The sequence below is a fragment of the Pongo abelii genome, chromosome 16 (genome assembly GCF_028885655.2).
Source record: "Pongo abelii isolate AG06213 chromosome 16, NHGRI_mPonAbe1-v2.0_pri, whole genome shotgun sequence".
Taxonomy (NCBI): Eukaryota; Metazoa; Chordata; class Mammalia; order Primates; family Hominidae; genus Pongo; species Pongo abelii.
Window position 1 is genome coordinate 67,640,989 of NC_072001.2, and position 25,438 is coordinate 67,666,426.

Sequence of the window (25,438 nt, forward strand, 5' to 3'; positions counted from 1 at the left end):
CTGGGTTCACGCTGTTCTCCTGTATCAGCCTCCCTAGTAGCTGGAACTACAGGTGCCCGCCATCACGCCCGGCTAATTTTTTTGTATTTTTAGTAGAGACGGGTTTTTTTTTTTTTTTTTGAGACGGAGTCTTGAGTCTCGGTCTGTCGCCCAGGCTGGAGTGCAGTGGCGTGATCTCTGTTCACTGTACCCTCTGCCTCCTGGGTTCTAGCAATTCTCCTGCCTCAGCCTCTTGAGTAGCTGGGACTACAGGCAGGTGCCACCATGCCTGGCTAATTTTTGTATTATTATTATTATTACTATTTTTAGTAGAGACGGAATTTCACCATGTTGGCCAGGCTGGTCTTGAACTCCTAACCTCAGGTGATCCACCCACCTTGACCTCCCAAAGTGCTGGGATTACTGGCATGAGCCACCACACCCAGCCACTAACATCTTTTATCCATTAATAGTTCTTAATTTTGTTTTGCTTGTCTTTAAGTGCTGGTCCCTTTACTAGGATAAACTAAGTACTATTGATAATTTACAAAAGTGCTCCATCTTTACTGTTTACATCTACTTGCTAGAATGTCTACCAAGTTATGTAAGCATTTTTGTAAATGAATTTATTGCCTTTAATTTTAGAAATATTGGGAGCAGAATGGAACACTGACAATCAGATTTGGCAAAAGCATTCAAAGTTATTGTTATGGTGATTCTGATCATCTCTTTAAGATAATGGAGTTAGGAAGATTACTAGAGTAAGCATCTTTAATATTGAGCTAAGATTCATTTTTGTGTTCCTTAAAATTTACCATAGTTTTGACTAAAGTAAGGAGGACAGTGAGTACTTACTTTACACTGACCTATACATTCATTTAAAAGCATTCTTTAATTGAAGTACTTTATTTTAGTTTAGTTTAGTTTAGTTTAGTTTAGTTTAGTTTAGTTTTTTGAGATAGGGTCTCATTCTGTCACCCAGGCTGGAGTGCAGTGGTACAGTAATGGCTCACTGGAGCCTCAACCTCCTGGGCTCAAGCAACCCTTCCACCTCAACCTCTTGAGTAGCTGGAACTAAAGGTGTGCACCACCATGCCCGGCTAATTTTGTTTATTTTTTGTAGAAACAAGGTCTCACTGTGTGGGCCAGGCTGGTCTCAAACTCCTGGGCTCAAGCAGTTCTCCCGCCTCAACCTCCCAAAGTGTTGGGATTACAGGCTTGAGCCACCATGCCTGGCCCAATTGAGGTATTTTATTTTAGATGCATCTTCTAGCCAGGCAAGGTGGCTCACACCTGAAATCCCAGCATCTTGGGAGGCTGAGGCAGGAGAATTGCTTGAGCCCAAGAGTTTAAGACTGTAGTGAGCCATGATCATGTGACTACGCTCCAGCTGGGGCCACAGATGGAGACCTTGTCTCTAAAATGAATGAATGAATGTATGCATGAGCCTCCTGAGAAGCCATGGAGAAAGAAGCAAGCATGACCAGTCAGTGACTGACATTTAAACTGTAAGAAAAATTGACTTCATTTTATATGAACTTCAGAGGAGACTCTGTGTAGGTAGGTACTTCAAAATATGTGTAAGTGTAATTGTATCAGAATAGGTGGCCATGATGTGATTTGATGAGACTGCCAAGAGCTAGAAATTCTAGCCATTTCTTAAAAGGCCAGTTAGCTAAACCCTAGTTAGGATTCATTTATTTAATTGATTCACAGCTTGAAATTAAGTGTAGTAAAGGAAACAGATATAGAAGAGATAGGGAAAGGTTTAGAGTTGGAGTGTCTTCAGCTGCTTGTGGAGGGCGTGGTACAGACAGTGTTAACTACTTCCCAGTTTTACCTTGGGTGACCCTTGTTACAGATCACTACTTCTGAGCTGCTTTTGGGAGCTAGTGGAGAGAGATTATATTACGTCCTAGGAGAATGTAACTCAGTTCTACTGGAAGCCACCATTCTCTTCCAGGTCATGGGTGGTACCTCTTAGTGTCGCTCAGAGGTGAGGACTATTTCATGGCAGGCAACCTTAAGCTGCTGACAGGACAGACACCTTTGTGATAAGCATTGGGAAATCTGACTCCTAGAAAGAGAAACTCTGTAGAGTATATGAGTTTCGCCTATTAGGCAGTTATAAGGAAATAGAGAGCTAAAAAGGAACTGGCTAATTAAAGTTGAGAGAAAATATTTATAAACAGACTTTAAATACTTTAAAAGCAGGCTTTTATTTTATATTCTTTCAGTGGGGATAGTGTGAACTGCCACCTCCTTTGAAAAGCCTTGCATTCCAGCTGGGTGCTGTGACTCACTTCTGTAATCCCAGCAATTTGGGAGGCCGAAGCATGTGGATCACGAGGTCAAGAGATCGAGACCATCTGGCCAACATGGTGAAACCTGTCTCTACTAAAAATACAAAAATTAGCTGGACGTGGTGGTGCACACCTGTAGTCCCAGCTACTCTGGAGGCTAAGGCAGGAGAATCGTTTGAACCTGGGAGGTGGAGGTTACAGTTAAGCCGAGATTGCACCACTGCACTCCAGCCTGGTGACAGAGCAAGACTCTGTCTCAAAAAAAAAAAAAAAAACAAAAAAAACAAAAAAAATTCCATCTAAAAAAATTACCATTTACTTGCAGATGTTTTCTTGTGGAAGAAATAAAGTTTAAAAAAAAAAGAAATAAATTACCAAGACAGCTTTCCAAATATGATGGACTAATTATCTGTATATTGTGGCAAGATATTTTCCCGCTCCCAGCATTTATTTATTTATTTATTTATTTATTTATTTATTTATTTATTTTGAGACAGGATCTCGCTCGGTCACCCAGGCTGAAGTGCAGTGGCGCGATCTCGGCTCACTGCGATCTCTGCCTCCCGGGTTCAAGCGATTCTCCTGCCTCAGCCTCCTGAGTAGCTGGGACTACAGACACGTGCCACCACACCTGACTAACTTTTTGTATTTTTAGTAGAGATGGGATTTCAGCGTGTTAGCCAGGATGGTCTCGATCTCCTGACGTCATGATCTGTCCACCTCAGCCTCCCAAAGTGCTGGGATTACAGGCATTAGCCACCGTACCCAACTGAGGTATTTTCTCCCTCCCAACATTTTATTATGAATAATTTTAAACATACGGAAAAGTTAAGAGAAGTAAAATGATCACCCACCACCTAGATTCAATAATTGTCAAAGTTTTGTCATATTTGCTTTATCTATATATGTGATTGTATTTGTTTTGCTGAACAATTTGGAGGTTTTAAACATTATGACATTTCTCTCCCAAATACTTTATCATGACTCTCCAAAAACATGAGGACATTTGCTTATATAACTGTAATACCATTATTATACTACACAGTACTTCCTTACTGTCATCTTTTATCCATGTGTAGCAAGATATTTAGCCACTTTTAAATTTGTTTCTCCTCACTCCAGTAACCCTACACCCCCGAAAACCTTATTGTTCCTTATCACTTTGTCATGGACCTCATGCCCAGCAGCAGTTGGTGAGATGGCTTTTTCATATGGTTTTATATTTGGGAACCTCTAGAGCAATGGTTCGCAACTTGGGCTGACATTAGAATAACTTGAGGAACTCTTGAAAATCCCAATCCCCCTACATCCCAGACCACATATATCAGAATTTCTGATATTCTGATGATTTCCATGCATCAGTAGTTCTTAAAGTTTCCCAGGTGATTCTGGTGTGCATCCATGATTAAGAATCACAACTGTAGATCCTGTTAATCTTCAGTAAGAGTATTCAGTGTTTGGATAGGTACTTGACATTTTTCTGACCAGAACAGAGATGAAAAGTGGTATGCCTAGGTATTTAGGCTTTTTCCTTTTCTTTCACTAAACATTTACTGAACATCTACAATGTGTAAAACACTGAGCTAGGTTCCCATTCATAATGATGAATAAGATATGTTAACTATGGTGTTCTAGAAAGGCCATGGACTTAGGGTTAGACTTCTATGGAGTTAAATTCTAGCTTTGCTGAGAACAATTTGTGTGATCTTTAACTAAGTCCTAAACCTCTCTGGGGCTTTAACATGATGTGGTTTGTTTACCTTGCAGATATTATCTCAACCACTCTTACTACCTCTGTACTCTAGCCACACTGGCCTTCTTTCTTTTTCTCAAACATATGAAGCTTGCTGTATCTATATATGTGGCTTTTTACTACCTTCTTTTTCCACTCCCTCTCATACCCCTCTGGGATACAAACAGGCCCTTACTAGTCATTCAGGTTTCAGTTAAAATACCATCTTCTCATTGAAGCTTCTCCTGACCATCTAATCTAAAATAACTTCCTGGATAGTCCATATCATATCATGGTGTTTGATTTTCATTGTGGCATTTATTCATCTTAGATAGTTTCTTGTTTGTTATGGGCTTACTTTCTCCTCTATTATATAAGAGTACCAGGAGAGCTAGAACCTCATCTGTTTGGTTCCGTTATTCTCAGGAACTGTGGAAAAATGCCTGACACATAGAGGATGCCTAATAAATATTTGTTGAATTAATAAAGTGGTAACAGTAATTCTACATTATGTTTGAGATAGTTTACGAAAACCTCCTGAGGACGATTTCCTATCAGTTCCCTCATGCTCTTTCCCCAAGCAGTATCTTTTCTCTTAAATGCTAAAAGCCAAAGCCTTTGTTGTACTTAGAAAATCCAAGCAGGTAGAAGATACTTCTGAATATGTAAAAAGTGTGCCAGTTCAGTAGCCCCCTCCCCAGACTGGGGTTAGAGGGCTCCCTTTTGCTCTCGCAGTGAGTCTCCTTGTGAAAAAGAATCAATAGTTTTATCATCTTGTCTTAGCACTTCTCCCTCTGAACAGAAATTTGTTCTTTAACCTTTGGGTTTATGCTGGAGAAACAGAATACATTGATAAACCATCCTTCGTGTGTATCATTGAGAGCCAAGATGGAAGCAGTGTTAGCCAGCTAGTTAAGTTTTTTTCTGTAGTGTCTTTTCTGAGCTAAAAAGCAAATGCAATAAATGCCCACAGAATGTTCTTGACTTTTCTTTTTCTTTCTGGTGTATTTTTTTAAGCTTTAATTTATTGCTCTTGCACTGTGTGCCAAGAACGGAATTGCCTAGATCGCATCTTACAATATCTCTATGAGACAGGAACTCTTTCTTTCTTTCTTTTTAAAATAGAGGTGGGGTCTCGCTATATTGCCCAGGCTTGTCTCAAACTCCTGTGCTCAAGTGATCCCCCTGCCTTAACTTCCCAAAGTGTTGAGATTACAGGCGTGAGCCACTGTGCCTGACTGGCCAAGAGCTCTCTTATTCCCACTTCATACATGAGCATGGTGAGTTTTAGCAAGTTAAGAAACGTGGCCTGGTTGGTGGTTTGTGGAGCCAGGGTTAAAATCCAGGTAATCTGACTTTATCTTCCACAGTTATAACCATACTACCTCTCATTATATCTTTTTCTCTTCTTATCTTTATCATTTAAATATTTTTATAAAAGGCATTTGAGATGGTTAAGCATAAATATGTTTCTCAAAGCAATAGATACCAGGAAAACAGTTCCTGGTGGCCTTGCTTAGAAGCCATGTTCTAATCAATCAAGATTCTTAAGGAAGAGTAGCATCATCATTTGTTCATGTATATTAGTAGATGAGTCTGGAAAGTGGAACCAAGGTTCTGGATTTCTTTGTTTCTTTAAGCCTTCTAATTATATTTTGATGCTTATGGTCAAGTATATGGATTCTAGTTTGTCTTTAGTGAGAGATTCAAAAGGAGCATTGTGTTTAATTCTAGAAACTCGAGATACTAATATTATCAAGATGAGTTCACTCCTATTATTTTCATGTTACGTTTTTTGGGATTGGTAAAATTAGCTTAGTTTTGGCCAGGCGCAGTGGCTCACGCCTGTAATCCCAGCACTTTGGGAAGCCGAGGCAGGTGGATCACCTGAGGTCAGGAGTTCAAGACGAGCCTGGCCAACATAGCAAAACCCCGTCTCTACTAAAAATACAAAAATTAGCCAGGTGTGGTGGCACGCACCTGTAGTCCCAGCTACTTGGGAGGCTGAGGCAGGAGAATCGCTTGAACCTGGGAGGCGGAAGTTGCAGTGAGCCGGGATCATGCCACTGCACTCCAGCCTGGGTGACAGAGCGAGACTCTGTCTCTAAATAAATAAATAAAGCATATGATCTATATGGACAGTCATGTCTTTTTCTTTTTAAAAGTCCATGCTGAAGCTAGACGTAAGAGATGATTTTCACAGAGTAAGTGCTAAGGTTGATACAAATTCCTTCTATAGGGTGTTAATCCGAGAGGGGAAAATAGGAATTCTAGAGGGGAAAATAGGAAACTTTTGGGTATAGATCCCTCAGCAGAGCAGAAACACAGAGGGCTTAGGCACCTCATAAGAAGAGCTAGTAATACTGCCACTGGTCATGGTGATAATAAGAAAGAGAGCAAGCGTTTATTTACTGTTTGCTAAATATAGTGCTGGCACTTTAAATGTATTATATGAATAGATTAAATGGGTTAATAAATGTAGAATACATAGAATAATTCCTGGTGCATGGTAAAAAGTTATATAAACAGTAGCTGCTATTTTTATTGATGTACTTTTATGTTTTTATATAATATATTTTTATTTTTTAAATTTTTATTGTTATCCTTTTGGGTGGTGATTGTAATTATTCTTCACAGCAACCATATAAGTTAAGTACTATTATTATCCATTTTACATACGGGGAAACTGGATGCCAGAGGTTAAGCCAGGAAATAGTAGAACAGGATTCAAAATCTCTAGTTTTATGTAGTTGAGTCTTTTTTTTTTTCAGTCAGTCTCACTCTGTCACCCAGGATCGCCCAGGCTGGAGGGCAGTGATGAGATCTTCACTCACTGCAGCCTCTGCCTCCTGGGTTCAAGCAGTTTTCCTGCCTCAGCCTCCCAAGTAGCTGGGGTTACAGGTGCCCACCACAATGCCTGGATAATTTTTGTATTTTTTTTAGTAGAGACAAGGTTTCGCCATGTTGGTCAGGCTGGTCTCAAACTCCTGACCTCAAGTGATCTCGCAAAGTGCTAGTATTACAGGTGTGAGCCCGGCCTTGAGTGTTTGGTTAGGACTGCCTAGGGATATAGGTAGCTATTCTACTTAGTGTTGCTGGAAAGTTGCCCTTAAGGAAGTGACATTTAGGCTGATACTGAAAGATAAAAAGCTAGGTATGCAAAGTTGAGAAAGGGAAAGAGGAACTTTAGGCAAAGTACAGCAAGTGCAAAGGCCTGAGGGGAAATGGGTTTGACATGGTTCTGTAAACAAAAATGTCACCTTCTGAGTGAGTTCTTCCCTGAATACTGTATTTAAAACTGGCCAGGTGTGGTAGCTGATGACTGTAATTCCAACACTTTGGGAAGCCAAAGCAGGCAGATCGTTTGAGTCTGAAAGTTCAAGACCAGCCTGGGCCACATTGTGAGACCTCCTTCTTTACAAAAAATAAATTCGCTGGGCATGGTGGCATGTGCCTGTTGTCCCAGCTACTTGGGAGGCTGAGATGGGAGGATCACTTGAGCCAGGGAGATTGATCCCTGTTTTATTTTCTCCATAACACTTTATTTTCTCCATAACACTTTATTTTCTCCATAACACTTATTATTATCCCACATAGTATATAATTTATTTTGGTTGTCTCTCTCACAATGGGATATAAGCTTCCTGAGGACAGGGATGTTTGTCTGATTTGTTCATTGTTATTGCCAGGTCCTCCCGTAGCCCATGTGTCTTTTTCCAGTAAATTAGAAAAGAAGGCCAGGTGCGGTGGCTCACACCTATAATCCCAGCATTTTGGAAGGCCGAGGCAGGCAGATCACCTGAGGTCGGGAGTTTGAAACCAGCCTGACCAACATGGAGAAACCACCGTCTCCACTAAAAGTACAAAATTAGCCAGGCATGGTGGCGCATGCCTGCATACCTGTAATCCCAGCTACTCAGGAGGCTGAGGCAGGAGAATTGCTTGAACCTGGGAGGCGGAAGTTGTGGTGAGCCAAGATGGTGCCATTGCACTCCAGCCTGGACAACAAGAGCAAAACTCTGTCTTGAGAAAAAAAGAAAAGAAAGTCTCCTTTCCAAAAGGTTGTGGCTCCACACTGGGACATGTAATTCGGCTAGAAAAGCATGGACCTAGATTTTGGCCTCCTCTTGCCTCCTCAACCAATTATACAAGACATAATTGAGTAACCATTACATGGCAGTCCTAGGATGCATTCATAGTACCTAGAACAGTGCCAACGTGTAGCAGACATGAATAAATATTTGTAGAATGATGGAATAGTTTAGAGTGAGAAGAAGAGTGATTATGAGATGAGAAAGTAGGCAGAAACCAGGTCAAGTAAGACTTCTAAGGAGTTTGATCTTTTTTTTTAATTCTAAATAGCAGTCAACTGACAAGTCCCATGGAATACTTTTCATTAAATCATAATCTGTATTTTCAAAAAGCAGTGCAAGTAATTCTGCAGTAGAGTTAGTGGTCCAACTTTTTTTTTTTTTTTTTTTTTTGAGACGGACTCTTGCTCTGTCGCCCAGGCTGGAGTGCAGTGGCGCAATCTTGGCTTACTGCAAGCTCCGCCTTCCAGGTTCACACCATTCTCCTGCCTCAGCTTCCCGAGTAGCTGGGACTACAGGCACCCGCCACCATGTCCGGCTAATTTAATTTTTTTTTTTCTTGTATTTTTAGTAGAGACGGGGTTTCACCTTGTTGAGGATGGTCTTGATCTCCTGACCTCGTGATCCGCCCACCTCGGCCTCCCAAAGTGCTGGGATTACAGGCGTCAGCCACTGTGCCCAGCTAGCGGTCCAACTTTCAATACTTTTGGACCTTGACTTCAGGGATCTATCTCCTGCCTATTTCACCCTTGTGTATTTGGCATTTTACTTTGCCTGCATATGTGGGTTTAACATGTTCTTTCAAACTCTGTGCAAGGGAGTTTGGGATGAACTATATGTAAAATATTCATTTTTTTTCTTGGAACCCCAAATCCAAACACAGTAGGATGGAGTTTTTAATCAGGGTTATTGCAGAAAACCCAGGACCTCAGGTCGTTGTGATTGAATGGTGAATGAAGGGGAAAATGAGGCCACTTGAACATTATTCTGTTTAGGAACTTGCTGTATGAATTAGTAGAGACCATCACATTTTTCATCAATTTCTGCTCTCACCACACCCCCCCTTGCCCCCGCTAAAAAACTACCAGCCTTCTCTGATGTTATGATTTAGGGGCCCCTGTTCACTGAGGAGCTAACAGCTGGAATTGTGGCACTACATTAGCCTTTTTTGAGCTTTTATTTCTCTTCATGCTGGATTTTTTATTTTTATTTTTTTGGCACCCACACCCCATTTGAGAATTTACTTTCTCTCTGAGAAGTTTTTGTCAGTAGTTTTCTGTTTTATTGCCTTTTCTGTGATAGGTTAAGGATACAGCTTGGTAAAGAAGGAACCTGCAGGGGTTTATTGATGGAGTTCCTGTCCCACCATGCCCTAGGCCTAGTACATACATGCTTCTGATGAATCACTGCTGTTAGTATTTAGTATCTCCTGATCCTCATAGTCCATATTATGCAAAGCATAGAATCTGCCCAAAGGACTTAATAGCTGAATCACTCACTTGATCTGTTGTCTTTCACTCTTTCTTCCCTTTGTTGGTGGCTACAGGCAAGTATATGAGAGATATAAAACAGTAAGCAAGACAAAATCTGGACTATATATCTTTATTGCTGCTTGGGAAGTGGCCTGGGAGTTCAAATTCAGGGATTTGAAGCTTTGTACAGCTGCCACAGATAACCTGCTCTCATTGGGATGAGGATGAAGTATTTCCACATGATTGCTCAAGTCCCTTTTCTCTTTGCCCTGATGCCGCCTCCCTCCTCTCTATTTCATTAATTGCTTAGCAGTTGCTGATGCAATTAAAACGAGATGTGTCTGCAGCCTCTGTGGTTTGCTGTCAGAGCTCTCTTTCTAAGGTCTTTATCTTACTGCTAGGGATGGGTGAACATCTGATTTTGAAGCAAGAGGAGGGAGGTACCTGTGGCTGTAGTTAAATGCATTTTTCTAAAAGCAGCAGCTTGCAGAGTTGGACTCCTCCTGACACTCTATTCATTTTACCAAGCCACGCCCTAGTCCCTTATGCTGTTCATTAATGGGGCTTATATGTGGCAGCACAGTATATAGAAATGAATCCTGCTGAATTGCTTTTGTTGGTGATGTGGAAAGTGCTTTTCATTTTTAACTAAGAACAAGAAGGAAACAGCCTCAAAGTGTGAAAGAGTCAAAACCAAATCCAAGGGTTTTTGTGGAAGACAAGAATCTGGATGTGGCTGAGGCGGGTGGATCACCTGAGGTCTGGAGTTCGAGACCAGCCTAACCAACATGGAGAAACCCCGTCTCTACTAAAAAAAAAAAAAAAATACAAAATTATCCGGGTGTGGTGGCACATGCCTGTATTCCCAGCTACTCAGGAGGCTGAGGCAGGAAAATCACTTGAACCTGGGAGGTGGAGGTTGCAGTGAGCCTAGATCACACCATTGCACTCCAGCCTGGGCAACAAGAACTCCATTTCAAAAAAAAAAATAAAGAAGAGGGGAAAACCAGAGGTTATCTATAATCAGTAGGATTTTTTTGCGCATACAGAATTTCTGGCAATAATAATCTTTTGGACACAGGATGGGAATAACAACCATGGAGGAACTTCTGTTTTCTTAGGGAGGTCAACGTATTTATTTTCTCTTGATACCAAATTCTCTTTTCTTATTCATGGTTTTGGTTTTGTGTACTATTAATTATATAAATTAATGGGATCCCAGGTAGTATTTGTATATTTACAAAAAGGTTATGACATTTTAGCAAGGTAAACTTAAAGATAGCCACTTGAATTTTGCCGAAATTTGGAACTTAATCTACATTCTAACCAAGCAAGCTGGTTTTATCTGAGAAAATATAAATAATTACTTGATATACTTGGCTGGGCGCGATGGCTCACACCTGTAATCCCAGCACTTTGGGAGGCCGAGGCAGGTGGATCACGAGGTCAGGAGATCAAGACCATCCTGGCTAACGCGGTGAAACCCCGTCTCTACTAAAAATACAAAAAATTAGCCAGGTGCGGTGGTGGGCGCCTGTAGTCCCAGCTACTTGGGAGGCTGAGACAGGAGAATGGCATGAACCTGGGAGGCAGAGCTTGCAGTGAGCCGAGATCGCACCACTGCACTCCAGCCTGGGCGACAGAGCAAGACTCAGTCTCAAAATAATAATAATAATAATAATAATAATTACTTGATATACTTGAAAAATTAATAAAAATGGGGACTAATCAGGATTAGGCACCTTGAGAAACCAAAACCCCTGCTTTGGCTTCTTTTAGGTCAAATTTATCTACTTAGTTTATATTATAACTTACAGGTATAAATGTGGTTGTTGTTATTAATAATAATCTTTTATTCAGTGTCTACTTGCTGCCAGTTTCATGAGGCTTTCTTTAAACATTAATAGTGACTTTAGGCTAGCTTAAATATGTTATAAATTCTGATACAGATTTCTCTAGTCATGTGCTTCTTAGTTATGATGTCAATTCAGAATTTTTTATCAGATTTTTATTCTAGAAAAAAAACCAAAAAAGTCAACACACGTCACTGCTATAAATTATATCCAAGAATGGGGGCTAAAATAAACTTGCAATATCTTAAAAAAATTTAACTTCCATGCCCTATTCTAGAAAGCTACTGGATGTTTCTACGAAAAGGAAGATGTGATAGAGGAAAGATGAAATTCAATAAACAAGAAAGGTTAAAGGAATCCTCAAAATAGTGGATGGAGCCAGGCGTGGTGGCTCAAGCCTGTAATCCCAGCACTTTGGGAGACTGAAGCGAATGGATCACTCGAGATCAGGAGTTCGAGACCATCCTGGGAGGTGGAGGTTGCAGTGAGCTGAGATCATGCTACTGCACCCCAGCCTAGGAGACAGAGTGAGACTCCATCTCAAAAAAAAAAAAAAAAAAAAAAAAAAGAATGAACTGAAGGCGTAATTTAAGAATCATATATATATATAGAAAACAAGGCCGGGTATGGGGGTACATGCCTGTAATCCCAGCTACTTGGGAGGCTGAGGCAGGAGAATCGCTTGAACCCAGGAGTCAGAGGTTGCAGTGAGCAGAGATCGCACCACTGCACTCCAGCCTGGGCAATAACAGCGAAACTCCGTCTCAAAAAAAGAAAGCAGGCTTAGTGCGGTGGCTCATGCCTGTAACCCAACACTTGAGGAGGTCAAGGTGGGAGGATTGCTTGAGGCCAGGAGTTCAAGACTAGCCTGGGCAACATAGTGAAACCCACCCCCCTTACCTGCAAGAAAACAGAAAAAATAAAAATAAAATATAGATAAATATTTTTTATCTGCTTGTTAGGATATGAATGACTTTGTAAGTGTGACTGCGTAGGGAAAAAAACATAAAGGAAAAGATTGATAGATTTTTACTAAATAAAAGTTTAAGATTTTTTTTTTTTTATTTTTTATTTTTTTGAGAGAGTCTCGCACTGTCATCCAGCCTGGAGTGCAATGGCATGATCTCGGCTCACCGCGCCCAGCCCAGCCAAGGTTTTTTTTTATATCAAAAAAGGTTGTGAACATTACTGAATGATCTTGCTTCACTGCAGTCCTAAGTCTTGTCATTAGTCTATTTTAGTTATCTTTTAGATTCTGGAGTTGCTCCGTCTCATTCTTTACTTGGAATGATTCATTTACAGGAAAATTAATTACTTAATAAGGTTTATGGGCTGGGCACAGTTGCTCACGACTGTAATCCCAGCACCTTGGGAGGCTGAGGTGGGCAGATCATGAGGCCAGGAGTTCGAGATCAGCCTGACCAACATGGTGATCCCCATCTCTACTAAAAATACAAAAATTAGCCATGTGTGGTGGCATGCACCTGTAGTCCCAGCTACTCAGGAGGCTGAGGCAGGAGAATAGCTTGAACCCAGGAGGTGGAGGTTGCAGTAGCCGAGATCGTGCTATTGTACTCTAGCCTGGGTGACAGAACAAGACTCTGTCTCAAAAAACAAAAAAAAATTATGACCAGACATGGTGGCTCAGGCCTGTAATTCTAGCACTTTGGGAGGCCAAGGCGCATGGATTGCATGAGCTCAGGAGTTTAAGACCAGCCTCAGCAACATGGCGAAATCCCATCTGTACAATAAAGTACAAAAACTATATGGGTGTATAGTGGCATGTGCATGTAGTCCTGGCTACTCTAGCGGCTGAGGTGGGCGGATTGCTTGAGCCCAAGAGGTTGAGGCTGCAGTGAGCTTTGATAGGGCCACTATATTCCAACCTGGGTGACAGAGAGAGACCTTGTCTCAGAAAAAACAACAAAATTGTGCAGGATCTGGATTTTTTTTTAAATTTAAAACATTTTCATTAAAAATTATAAAACAAAAAAAAGATTTGCATCTGCGTTTTGCTATTTTTTTAATGTCTTTTTTGTTCCTCTTTCCCTCCATCACAGCCCTCTTTTGTGTTAAATAGGTATGTTCTATTGTATATAGTGTAGGGAGACCCATCTCTACAAAAAATTTAAGAATTAGCTAGAACAGAGAAAACAAAAAGAAGTGATGGTACATGCAAAGAAGTGATGGTACATGCATGCCTATAGTCTCAGCTACTTGGGAGGCTGAGGTGGGAGGATGAGTTGAGCCCAGGAGGTCAAGCTGCAGTCAGTTGTGATTGTTCCACTGCTCTAGAGTCTGGGTGATAGAGCAAGACCCTGTCTCAAAAAAAAAAAAAAAAAGTAGCCAGACCCACTGGCTCATACCTGAAATCCCAGGTGTGGGAGGCCTAGGCGGGTGGATCATTTGAAGTCAGGGGTTCGATACCAGCCTGGCCAACATGGTGAAACCCTGTCTCTACTAAAAGTACAAAAAAAATTAGGTGTGGTGGTAGGTGCCTGTAGTCCCAGCTACTTGGGAGGGTGAGGCAGGAGAATCACTTAAGCCTAGGAGGCAGAGGTTGCAGTGAGCTGAGATCTTGCTACTGCACTCCAGCCTGGGCGACACAGGGAAAAAAAAAAAAAAAAAAACTGGTGTTTTTGTATAGCTCTGTTCCCTTCTTTGTCCTTTGTGCTATTATTGTCATACAAATGACATATACCCATCAACACAGATTATAAATATTGCTTTATGCAGTTGTCTTTTAAGTCAGATATGAGAAAAAAGTTATAAATAAAAAATACATTTATACAGTCTTTTGTATTTACCTACTATGGTAGGTAGGCAGAATACTGCCTCCTCCAAAAAAATTTATTTCTTATTCCCTGGAACCTGTGAATATGTTACCTTACTTGGCAAAAGAGATTTTATAGATGTGATTAAATTAAGGATTTTGAGGTGGGGGGATTAGCTTGGATTATCCAATGGTTCCAATGTAATCACAAGGGTTCTTGTAAGGGAAGAAGGGGGCAAGAGAGTCAGAGTCAGAGAGAGATTTAAAGATGGTATACTACTTGGTTTGAAGATGGAGGGAGGGGATGAGCCAAAGAATTTAGACAGCCTCTGAAAGCCTAGAAAAAGCAAGAAAAATGGATTATCTCCTAGAGCCTCCACAAAGAAATGCAGCCCTGCTGACATCTTAATTTTAGCTCAGAGAGAACCATTTTAGACTTTTGAACTCCAGAACTGTATGATAATCAATTTGCATTGTTTTAATCCACTAAGTTTATAGTAATAGTTTCTTATTGCTGCTGTAACTTAATACAGCTATGGGGGAGTTAGCTTTACTAACATTCTTTCTTTGTGTGGATTCAAGTTATTGCCTAGTGCCCTATCATTTCACTTAAAGATTCCCTTTAGTATTTCTTGTAGGGCAGGTCTACTAGCAATGGACTCTCTCAGTTCTTTTCTTTTCTTTTTTTTTTTTTTTTTTTTTGAGACAGAGTCTCGTTCTATCGCCTAGGCTGGAGTGTAGTGGTGCAGTCTGCAACCTCTGCCTCCTGGGTTGAAGTGATTCTCCTGCCTTAGCCTCTTGAGTAGCTGGGACTACAGGCATACACCACCATGCCTAGCTAATTTTTGTAGAGATGGGGTTCCACCTTGTTGGCCAGGCTGGTCTCGAACTCCTGACCTGAAGTGATCCTCCCACCGTGGCCTCCCAAAGTGCTAGGATGACAGGTATGAGCCACCACGCCCAACCTCTCAGTTCTTTTTTATCTGGGAACATCTTAATTTTTCCTTGTTTTTTGATGGATAGTTTTGCTGGATATAGAATTAAATACTCAGCAGTTGACAACTCTGTTTTTTAGCCTTCAATGTCTTTTTTTTTTTTTTTTTTTTTTTTTTTTTTTTTTTTTTTTTTGAGACAGTCTCGCTCTGTTGCCCAGATAATTTTATTTTTAAATTTTTTTAGAGATGGGGGTCTCACCATATTGCCCAGGCTGGTTCAGTGGCTATTCACAGTTATGCTCATAGCACACGGTGACCTTGAACTCCTGGCCTCAAGCTATCTTCCTGCTTCCTCCTCCTGAGTAGCTGGGACTATATGCATGCCACTATCCTGGCCTAGCTTTCACTTTCTGCTGGTGCAGAGCTTGAAGGTCAACTGGAGGTGAGAGTTTAGGCCTTCTCAGTACTTTACTGAGCATGGCCTCAGCCCTGGGCATGTATACGTCCTTGTGCATACATGTGGCTTGCTTTTTTTAAAGATTTTCTTCTACTCTCAGACAATCTAGAAAACATATGGCTTTCTAGATTTCCAGGAAAGCCCTGTGAACATGTCCTTCCCCAGCTTTTCCTTTTAAGTTTTTTTGGTCAGGCAGCCACAAAGTTAAGCACTTCCCTCTATTTTTCACAAATACTCCTACCTCCCAGGGAAAAGGCTTTTTATGCTGGGTAAGCTCTGAGTCTGGTCAGATACAGATGACCTTGCAAGTGGGGCCTTCCAGGGAACCACCAGAAAGGTCAAATAATGATAATTCCCTGGGAATGAAGCTTCACAGGCACCCCAACCCTGTTCTGCCCCATCTAGTGATTGTCAGGCTGCTGCTTTTTCACTGTGATTGCAGGCTTTTGATTTTTCAGAGCAGGAGATGGGAGTAGGGCAAGTTAAGGTGCTAACAAAGCTCAATGTTTCTTACTGATATTCAGGCGTTTTGCTTGAATAAATGCTCTTAGATTGTTGTAAGCCTTTGGTGTTAATTTCCAGAATTCTGAAAAACTTGATTTTGACAATTTTTGTTTTATGGAGAAGAGAATTTTCAAAGATCCTTTACTCTGCCAATTTTGCCAATGTCCTCCCTCATTCTTTAAAGGCTTTTTTAGTTCCTGGCTCAGAGTCACCCTCTCCAACACTATTCCTGGCTTAATTCTTGGTAAATTCTATGTCCATATTAATTATCTTTCCAACATCTTTGTTTTTTAGTTCCTTGTCCATGTCTCTCCCAAAGATTTTTGACCTCTATCCTGTCTCAGCTACTACTCCCATAGTCGTACTCTAGACCAGTGCACCAGGACCAAACTGTCTATTTTTGTAAATAAAGTTTGTTTAAATATAGCCTTACTCCTTCATTTATGTAACGTCTATAGCTTCTTTCATACTACAACAGCCAAGTTGAGTAATTGCGACAGACACCATTGACTCTCAAAGCCTAAGGTATTTATTGTCTAACCCTTTACAGAGTTTACTGACTCCTGCCCTAGACCTAGTCAATTAGAGCTACATCTCCTCTGTTATTTCAGTATCAAGCATGCTATTCTTCTGTCACTCATTTCTACTTTCACAACACCCTTCCTCTGGAATCTCTGCTCCGTCAATCCTTTGACACTGTGAATCACCACTTTTTGTACTGTGCATTACACTCTTTTTCAAGTACTTCCCTACTGAACTTATATTCATTATAATTACTTTCTTCGCTACATTGTTAAATTTCTCACCGACAAAACCTCAGTCCAACTTTTTGCCTACTTCATGCCTGTACCTGTGTGTCTACATGTGGCTGAAAAAACTGTTCTGCCTGTTCTCACTTTAAGTTCACAATCATTAGCCTTAATCAATCCTACATTTCCCTATCCATTCACTCTTTCTTCTTTTTTTTTTTTTTTTTTTGAGACAGAGTCTCGCTTTGTCACCCAGGCTGGAGTGCAGTGGCATAATCTCGGGTCACTGCAACCTCCACCTCCCAGGTTCATGCCATTCTCCTGCCTCAGCCTCCCAAGTAGCTGGGACTATAGGCGCCCGCCATCACGCCCGGCTAATTTTTTGTATTTTTAGTAGAGACGGAGTTTCACCGTGTTAGCCAGGTTAGTCTTGATCTCCTGACCTTGTGATCCGCCTGCCTCGGCCTCCCAAAGTGCTGGGATTACAGGCATGAGCCACTGCGCCCGGCCGAGACAGAGTCTTGCTTTGTTGCCCAGGCTTGATTGCAGTGATGCGATCTCGACTCACTGCAACCTCTACCTCCCGGGTTCAAATAATTCTCTGCGTCAGCCTCCAGAGTAGCTGGGATTACAGGCACCCGCCACCACACCCGGCTAATTTTTGTATTTTTAGTAGAGACGGGGTTTCATCATCTTGGCCAGGAGGCAGGAGAATGGCGTGAACCCAGGAGGCAGAGCTTGCAGTGAGCCAAGATCGCACCACTGCACTCCTGCCTGGGTGACAGAGCAAGAGTCCATCTCAAAAAAAAAAAAATTAAATTAAATTTAAAAATAAACATAAAAATAAAAGTGAGATATGATAGTCCTGTTTTAGAAGCTCTGTTTTCATTGGTGGGGCTTGTCATTTGGTGGCCCTTACTATAGGAAGGAGTTGATTGACCATTGATGAGGGATCATCCACCTTCCAGCATCTGTAGGTCTTTTGTCTAAGGCAAGTCATTTTTCCCTCAGAGGAATCAACCCATCTTTTGCCTGCTTTCTCATAGCCCAGGGGAGCAAAAAGGGGTTTATGTTTGACTGTTGCTGTGAGTGTTTCACTTCATCTCTGTTCTTAGTTGTGCATGGTGCAGGTGAGTACCCAGCCTGTCCAACATATTCTGAGTAAATGTTCAGACTTTTGCTAGAATCGTGAAGGTAGGGGAGGTGGGAGGAGGCTGCCTTGGGTAGTGGAGATGATCTAGAGCTCTGATTATATCTTTTAGGACTTTGAGCGATCTTCCTGTTTTGAACCCTATGCTCTTTTCAGAGTACCTGATACCACAAATTGCTGATCTTTTCCTGGGTTTTGAATGTTTGATAACAGTTTCTTCACTTCCACCTCTACCAATTTTATAAGCTTAGGTTTCATCTTTTTTTGGTCTCTAGGTTAACATTTATCCATCTGCTTTCCAGTTCCCAAAATGGTTTTCACATCTCTTGTCTGCTATTCTCTTCTCTCTTGCTCTTTGTCCTCAAGGATTTATGCCTATTTTTATTTGGTTTCATTTTAATGAGTTTTTAAAAAAGAAAGGAAGGGAATGTATAAGTAGAGCAACTCACCCTCAGTTGTACAGGGTGTGCCTTTTAAGAGGGTTCCCTGCTGATCAGAACTAGGATCTCTGACTCGGCACTTTGGGAGGCCGAGGCAGGTGGATTGTTTGAGTCTAGGAGTTTGAGACCAGCCTGGGCAACATGGCGAAACCCAGTCTGTATTTTAATTTATTTATTTATCTACTTATTTTTATTTATTTATTTTTTGAGACAGAGTCTTGCTCTGTCACCTGGCTGACAGACTGGAGTCCAGTGGCGTGATCTCTACTCACTGCCACCTCAGCCTCCCAAGAAGCTGGAATTACAGTTATGCGCCACCATCCCTGGCTCATTTTTGTATTTTTAGTAGAGACAGAGTTTCGCCATGTTAGCCAGGCTGGTCTTGAACTCCTGGCCTCAAGTAATCTACCCACCCAGCCTCTCAAAGTGCTGGGATTACAGGAATGAGCCACCACGCCTGGTCAGCCACTGCACCCAGCCCCATCTTTATTTTTATTTTTATTTCTTTTTTTGAGACGGAGTTTTACTCTTGTTGCCCAGGCTGGAGTGCAATGGTGCAAGCTCAGCTCACTGCAACCTCTGCCTCCCAAGTTCAAGTGATTCTCCTGCCTCAGCCTCCTGAGTAGCTGGGACTATGGGCACATGCCACCACACCCAGCTAATTTTTGTATTTTTAGTAGAGATGGGGTTTCACCATATTGGCCAGGATGGTCTCGATCTCTTGACCTCGTGATCCACCCGTCTCACCCTCCCAAAGTGCTGGGATTACAGGTGTGAGCCACCACGCCTGCCTGCTATTTTTAAAAATATAAAAAATAAATAAGGAACTAGACTCTCTAAGAAAAAAAAAAAGAGGAGGCCCTGCTTAAGGTATTTGAAATGATGGGTTAAAATCCATCCTGGACCGGGTGTGGTGGCTCATGCCTGTAATCCCAGCACTTTGGGAGGCCAAGGCGGGAGGATCACTTGAGGTTAGGAGTTTGAGACCAGCCTGGCCAACATGGTGAAAACTTGTCTCTACTAAAAATACAAAAATTAGTCAGGCGCGGTGATGCACGCCTGTAATTCCAGCTACTCGGGAGGCTGAGGCACAAGAATCACTTGAACCCGGGAGGCGGAGGTTGCAGTGAGCCAAGATCATGCCACTGCACTCCAGCCTGGGTGACAGAGCGAGACTCTGGGGGAAAAAAAATCCAACCTGAGCTTGATTCACAGTGCCTTAAAGTTGTTTAGCCCCGAGGAAGGCAGCTTCTCTAATTCACAATGGTCTTATGCTGAGGGTAGCCTTGAACATATGTATTTGTTGCTGTTGTCTTTAGCTAATAACTTGAATCTGAGGTATATTTCTGCTTTGTTTCTTTAAAATTCTATAGTAAATTGTTAATGGTTTTTACTGGGTTAGGATATCTATTTTTTGGAAAAGGTCCCTATGTATTTCTTTTGAATATAGTAACAAATTAGTTTCATCTCTAAATCTGTAGACTAGTTTACAGTGTAGCTAGCTAGCTGACACCTAATTGAGCACTCAGTAACCTTAGTTAATGCTCATTTACTTTTGCCCTCATGCCATCCAAACTCAGATTCAAGCATGACTTTATTACTTCAGCATTCTGCGTAATAAATTCTTGTCCCATAAACGGTGACTCACAGAAGGAGAATGATTCTAAAGCATTCTGAAATATATTTTTTACTTTTTTTACTTTTTTTTTTTGTTTGGTTTGGTTTTTTGAGACAGAGTCTTCCTCTGTCGTTCAGATTGGAGTGCGGTGGCATGATCATGGCTCATTGCCACCTCCACTTTCCAAGCTTAAGTGATCTTCCCACCTCAGCCTCCCGAGTAGCAGGGACCACAGACATGTGACACCATACCTGGCTAATTGTTATTTTTGTAGAAATGGGGTCTTGCCGGCCGGGTGCGGTGGCTAACACCTGTAATCCCAGCACTTTGGGAGGCTGAGGAGGGCGGATCACTTGAGGTCAGGAGTTCGAGACCAGCCTGACCAACATGGAGAAACCCTGTCTCTACTAAAAATACAAAATTAGCTGGGCATTGTGGCACGTGCCTGTAATCCCAGCTACCCGGGAGGCTGAGGCAGGAGAATCTCTTGAACCCGGGAGGCGGAGGTTGCGGTGAGTCGAGATCATGCCATTGCACTCTAGCCTGGGCAACAAGAGCAAAACTCTGTCTCAAAAAAAAAAAAAAAGAAAAGAAATGGGGTCTTGCCATGTTGCCCACACTAGTCTTGAACTCCTGGGCTCAAGGGATCCTCCCACCTCGGCCTCCTAAAGTGCTGGGATTACAGGTGTGAGCCACCACGTTCAGCCTGAAATATATTTTTAAAATTGAAATAATGTATAAAAGGAAATATACCTCATGAAGACTAGTTAACTGATGACCTTGTTCAGTATTTAAGGAGATGTTAAAGTTAGTTCTCAAAGAAGACAATAGGTGCAAAGTTCATGTTGAAGGGAGCCTGTTGTCCTCTTCATGTCCTACCTAATTCTACTTCTCGCCATCTTTGATTTCTTAACTTTGGCATAAAGAAGAGAGAGGAAAGAGGAGAAGGGAGATAAAGAATAACTTGAAGCCGGGTGCAGTGGCTCACGCCTGTAATCTTAGCTGTTTGGGAGGCCGAGGCAGGCGGATTGCCTGAGTTCAGGAGTTCCAGAACAGCCTGGGCAACATGTAGAAACCCTGTCTCTACTAAAATACAAAAAATTAGCTGGGCGTGGTGGCACACGCCTGTAGTCCCAGCTACTTGGGAGGCTGAGGCAGGAGAATTGCTTGAACCTGGGAGGCGGAGGTTGCAGCAAGCCGAGATCGTGCCACTGTACTCCAGCCTGGCAACAGAATGAGACTCTGTCTCAAAAAAAAAAAAAAAAAAAAAAGAATAACTTGAACTGATAATGAGTATCAGCAACATTTTCTACTGTGGCCTTGATAGCTGCAGACTGGTACTGGTCCATGGCCTGTTAGCAACCTGGTCGCACAGCAGGAGGTGAGCAGTGGCTGAGCAAGTATTAGTACCTGAGCTCTGCCTCCTGTCAGATCAGCAGCATTAGATTCTTATAGGAGCGGGAACCCCATTGTGAACTGCACATGAGAGGGACCTAAGTCATGCGTTTCTTACGTGAATCTAACGAATGCCTGATGATCTGAGGTGGAACAGTTATAGCCCTGAACCATCCCCCCTCCCACCAACCCCCCTCTGTCTGTGGAAAAATTGCCTTCCAGGAAACTGGGCCCTGGTGCCAAAAAGGTTGGGGACCACTGCTTTGTAGGAATACTCGGTAAAATGGTGATTATTACAGTATTGGAACAGAATTAAAGACAGCAAAAATCTTGAGTTCAGTGAAACGAAATACTTCTCAAATTTATTAGACCCATCATATATGCTTTTTAATTAGTTGTGTCTAGTTTTAACCTTTCCCATATGTTTCATACAGAGAGACAGCTGTAATGTGGCAACCTGTGGCTCTTGTCTTTTACCTCCACAATAGTGATGTTTTTTTTTAAGATAATAATTTCTTTTCTTTGTAGCTTTTCTTCCTTTGAGTTGTTGTCTCTGCCTGTTGCTTTCTAGAAGAGGATCCAGAAGGAAAATGCTTTGCTGTTTAATCAATATTTTAGGAGAGGCTACTCTACAGAACAGGCAATGACATAATTTAACTCACAAGGATGGCAAAAACTAAAATAATTAGTTTATCTGTTTAGAGTATCTGAAGAAAATAGCAGCTCATTGTTCTCTAAAGTGGATCTTGCCACCCACCAGTTGTTGAAATCTCAGCCTTGTCTTTGTACATTTCAGTGTCAAAAGAGGTCGAGGAAAAAATCCTATCTTTCCATCTTCCTTTATATATGGAATGGTTATTGTTTAGATGAAACTGTATCTACCCTGACAGTGTCATATCTGTAGTACCTAGCAGCACAGTACCTATTAGTAGTAGGGCTTCAGTACATCTTTTTGCATAAATCCTGAAGTAACTATTAAGTTCTGGGACAGTGGTTCAAAGGGCGTAATAAAAAAGGGATGAAACATCAAGTTTCTGGAAAATTGTGGTGTATTTGTGTATTTTCTTGCATTTGTGGAGAGACTAGTAAAAGTTAACCTAATTAGATTTTCAAAAGTGTTCATTGATTATACTCAAAAAATATTTACGGAGTACTTCCTGTGATCAGGCACAGCACTAACTCCTGGTATAGAGTGTTGAAGGAGACCTTTAGGAGACGTGAAAGAGGGAATACCCTCCTTCATGAAACTTCCAGTTTATTCTAGTAGGGAAACACTATAAAAATAGCTCTTTTGCCTGAGATAAGTGTTACAAAGGAAAATTACTCCTGATTATCTATGGATGTGGTGTCTCCAGGTTAATTTTTCTGAAAATGAATGTGGATGGTAGAGTCTCTAAAGAAGTTATCAGGCCAGGCACTGTGGATCACTTGAGGCCAGGAGTTTGAAATGAGCCTGGCCAACAGGGCAAAACCCCAACTCTACTAAAAATACAAAAGTTAGCCAGGTGTGGTGGCACATGGCTGTAATTCCAGCTACCAGCGAGGCTGAGGCATGAGAATCACTTGAATCCGGGAGGTGGAGGTTGCAGTGAGCCTAGATTGCACCACTGCACTCCAGCCTGGGCAACAGAGCGAGACTCTGTCTCAAAAAATGATAATAATAATAATAATAATAAAAGAGGTGGCCGGGCGTGGTGGCTCACACCTGTAATCCCAGCACTTTGGGAGGCTGAGGCGGGCAGATCACCTGAGGTCAGGAGTTTGAGACCAGCCTGGCCAACATGGTGAAACCTCATCTGTACTAAAAATACAAACATTAGCCAGGTGTGGTGGTGTGCACCTGTAATCCCAGCTACCCAGGAGGCTGAGGCAGGAGAATCGCTGGAACCCAGGAGGCAGAGGCTGCAGTGAGCCAAGATTGCGCCACTGCACTCCAGCCTGGGTGACAGAGCAAGACTCTGTCTCAAAAAAAAAAAAAACACCATAAAGCAGGCTGGGCATCATGGCTCAAGCTTGTAATCCCAACACTTGGGATGCTGAAGTGGGAGGGTCACTTGAGGCTAAGAGTTTGAAACAAGTCAGGGCAATATAATGAGACCTTGTCTCTATAAAAAATAAATAAAAATTACCCAGGGTCTTGGCACCTGTCTGTCGTCCTGGCTACTCCAGAGGCTGAGGAGGGAGGATCACTTGAGCCCAGGAATTCAAGGCTGCAGTGAGCTATGATTCCACCACTGCACTCTAGTCTGGGTGACAGAGCGAGGCTTTATCTCTAAAAAATAAATTAAAAGAAATAGGGCTGGGCGCGGTGGCTCATGCCTGTAATCCCAGCACTTTGGGAGGCCAAGGTGGGTGGATCACGAGGTCAGGAGATCGAGATCATCCTGGCTAACACAGTGAAACCCCATCTCTACTAAAAATACAAAAAATTAGCCGGGTGTGGTGGCAGGTGCCTGTAGTCCCAGCTACTCGGGAGGCTGAGGCAGGAGAATGGCGTGAACCTGGGAGGCAGAGCTTGCAGTGAGCCGAGATCGCGCCACTGCACTCCAGCCTGGGCAACAGAGCGAGACTCCGTCTCAAAAAAAAAAAAAAAAAAAGAAAGAAATAATGGCCAGGCCAGTGGCTCACACTTGTAATGCCAGCACTTTGGGAGGCCAAAGTGGAAGGATCACTTGAGCCTAGGAGTTCAAGACCAGCCTGGGGCAACATAATGAGACCCTCTCTACAAAAAAATTTAAAAATTAGTCAGGCATGTTGGTATATGCCTGTAGTCCCACCTACTCGGGAAGCTGAGACAGGAGGATTGCTGAGGGAAGATCACTTGAACCCAGGAGGTCAAGGCTGCAGTGAGCCATGATCATGCCACTGCGTTCCAGCCTGGATGACAGAGTGAGACCTAGTCTCAGAAAAAAGAAATAAATAATTTTGTTCGATTGTATAGTGTTTTGTTGCATGTGGGTGTTTTGGTTTGTTTTTTCTTTTCCTTTCCAGAAATATGCTTACTTTTTTTTTTTTTTTTTTTTGAGATAAGGTCTTACTCTGTTGTCCAGGCTGGAGTACAGTGGCTTTCACTCACTCAATCACAGCTCACTGCAGCCTCAACCTCCTAGGCTCAATGAGATCCTTCTACCTCAGCCTCCCAAGTAGCGGGAGGACAGGCATACACCACCACACCCAACTAATTTCTTTATTTCATTTCATTTTATTTTATTTTATTTTATTTTTGAGATGGAGTCTCGCTCTGTCACCCAGGCTGGAGTACAGTGGCGTGATCTCATCTCACTGCAACCTTCACCTCCTGGGTTCAAGTGATTCTCCTGCCTCAGCCTCCTGAGTAGCTAGGATTACAGGTGTGCGCCACCACACCTGGCTAATTTTTGTATTTTTAGCAGAGACGGGGTTTCACCATGTTGGCCAGGGTGGTCTCAAACTTCTGACCTCAAGTGATCTGCCTGCCTCAGCCTCCCAAAGTGCTGGGATTACAGGCCTGAGCCACCGTGCCCAGCCTAATTTCTTTTATATTTTTTGTAAAGATGAGGTTTTGCCATGTTGCCCAGGCTGGTCTCGAACTCCTGGGCTCAAGCCATCCACCAGCCTCGACCTCCCAAAGTGCTGGAATTACAGGTGTGAGCCACTGCGCTGACCCCAGTGTTATTTTTCAGAGGTGGGGTCTTGCTCGCTCTGTCACCCAGGCCAGTGTACAGTGGCACAATCATAGCTTACTGCACCCTCCAGCTCCTGAGCTCAAGTGATCCTCCTGCCTCAGTCTCCCAAGTAATTAAAACTGTAGGCATGTGCCACCACACCTGGCTAAGTTTCTGGTTTTTAGAGAAAGTGGCTCGCCATCTTGCCCAGGCTGGTCTCAAACTCTTGACCTCAAGCAGTCCTCCCACCTCATCCTCCCTCCCAAAATGCTGGGATCACAGGCATGAGTGAGAAGTATGTTTTCTACTCTATGTATATTTCGCACTATGATAAAGTCAAAAT

General features: G+C 42.3%; 1 protein-coding gene and 1 long non-coding RNA gene across 8 annotated transcripts in view; one reads left to right on the forward strand and one right to left on the reverse strand.

The window, feature by feature from the left end:
- LOC129050485 (uncharacterized) overlaps positions 1-25,438 on the reverse strand; it is a 215,986-nt gene that overhangs the window by 142,368 nt on the left and 48,180 nt on the right. The window contains exon 5 of one of the 4 annotated variants that reach the window (XR_008514130.2): positions 21,789-22,018. The exons of the other annotated variants lie outside the window; for them this stretch is intronic. This is a non-coding gene — a long non-coding RNA (uncharacterized LOC129050485). Of the gene's footprint in view, positions 1-21,788; positions 22,019-25,438 lie in introns of those variants that run through there. 4 annotated transcript variants of the gene reach the window in all.
- ZNF609 (zinc finger protein 609) overlaps positions 1-25,438 on the forward strand; it is a 231,322-nt gene that overhangs the window by 105,464 nt on the left and 100,420 nt on the right. The gene's annotated exons all lie outside the window — the stretch shown is intronic.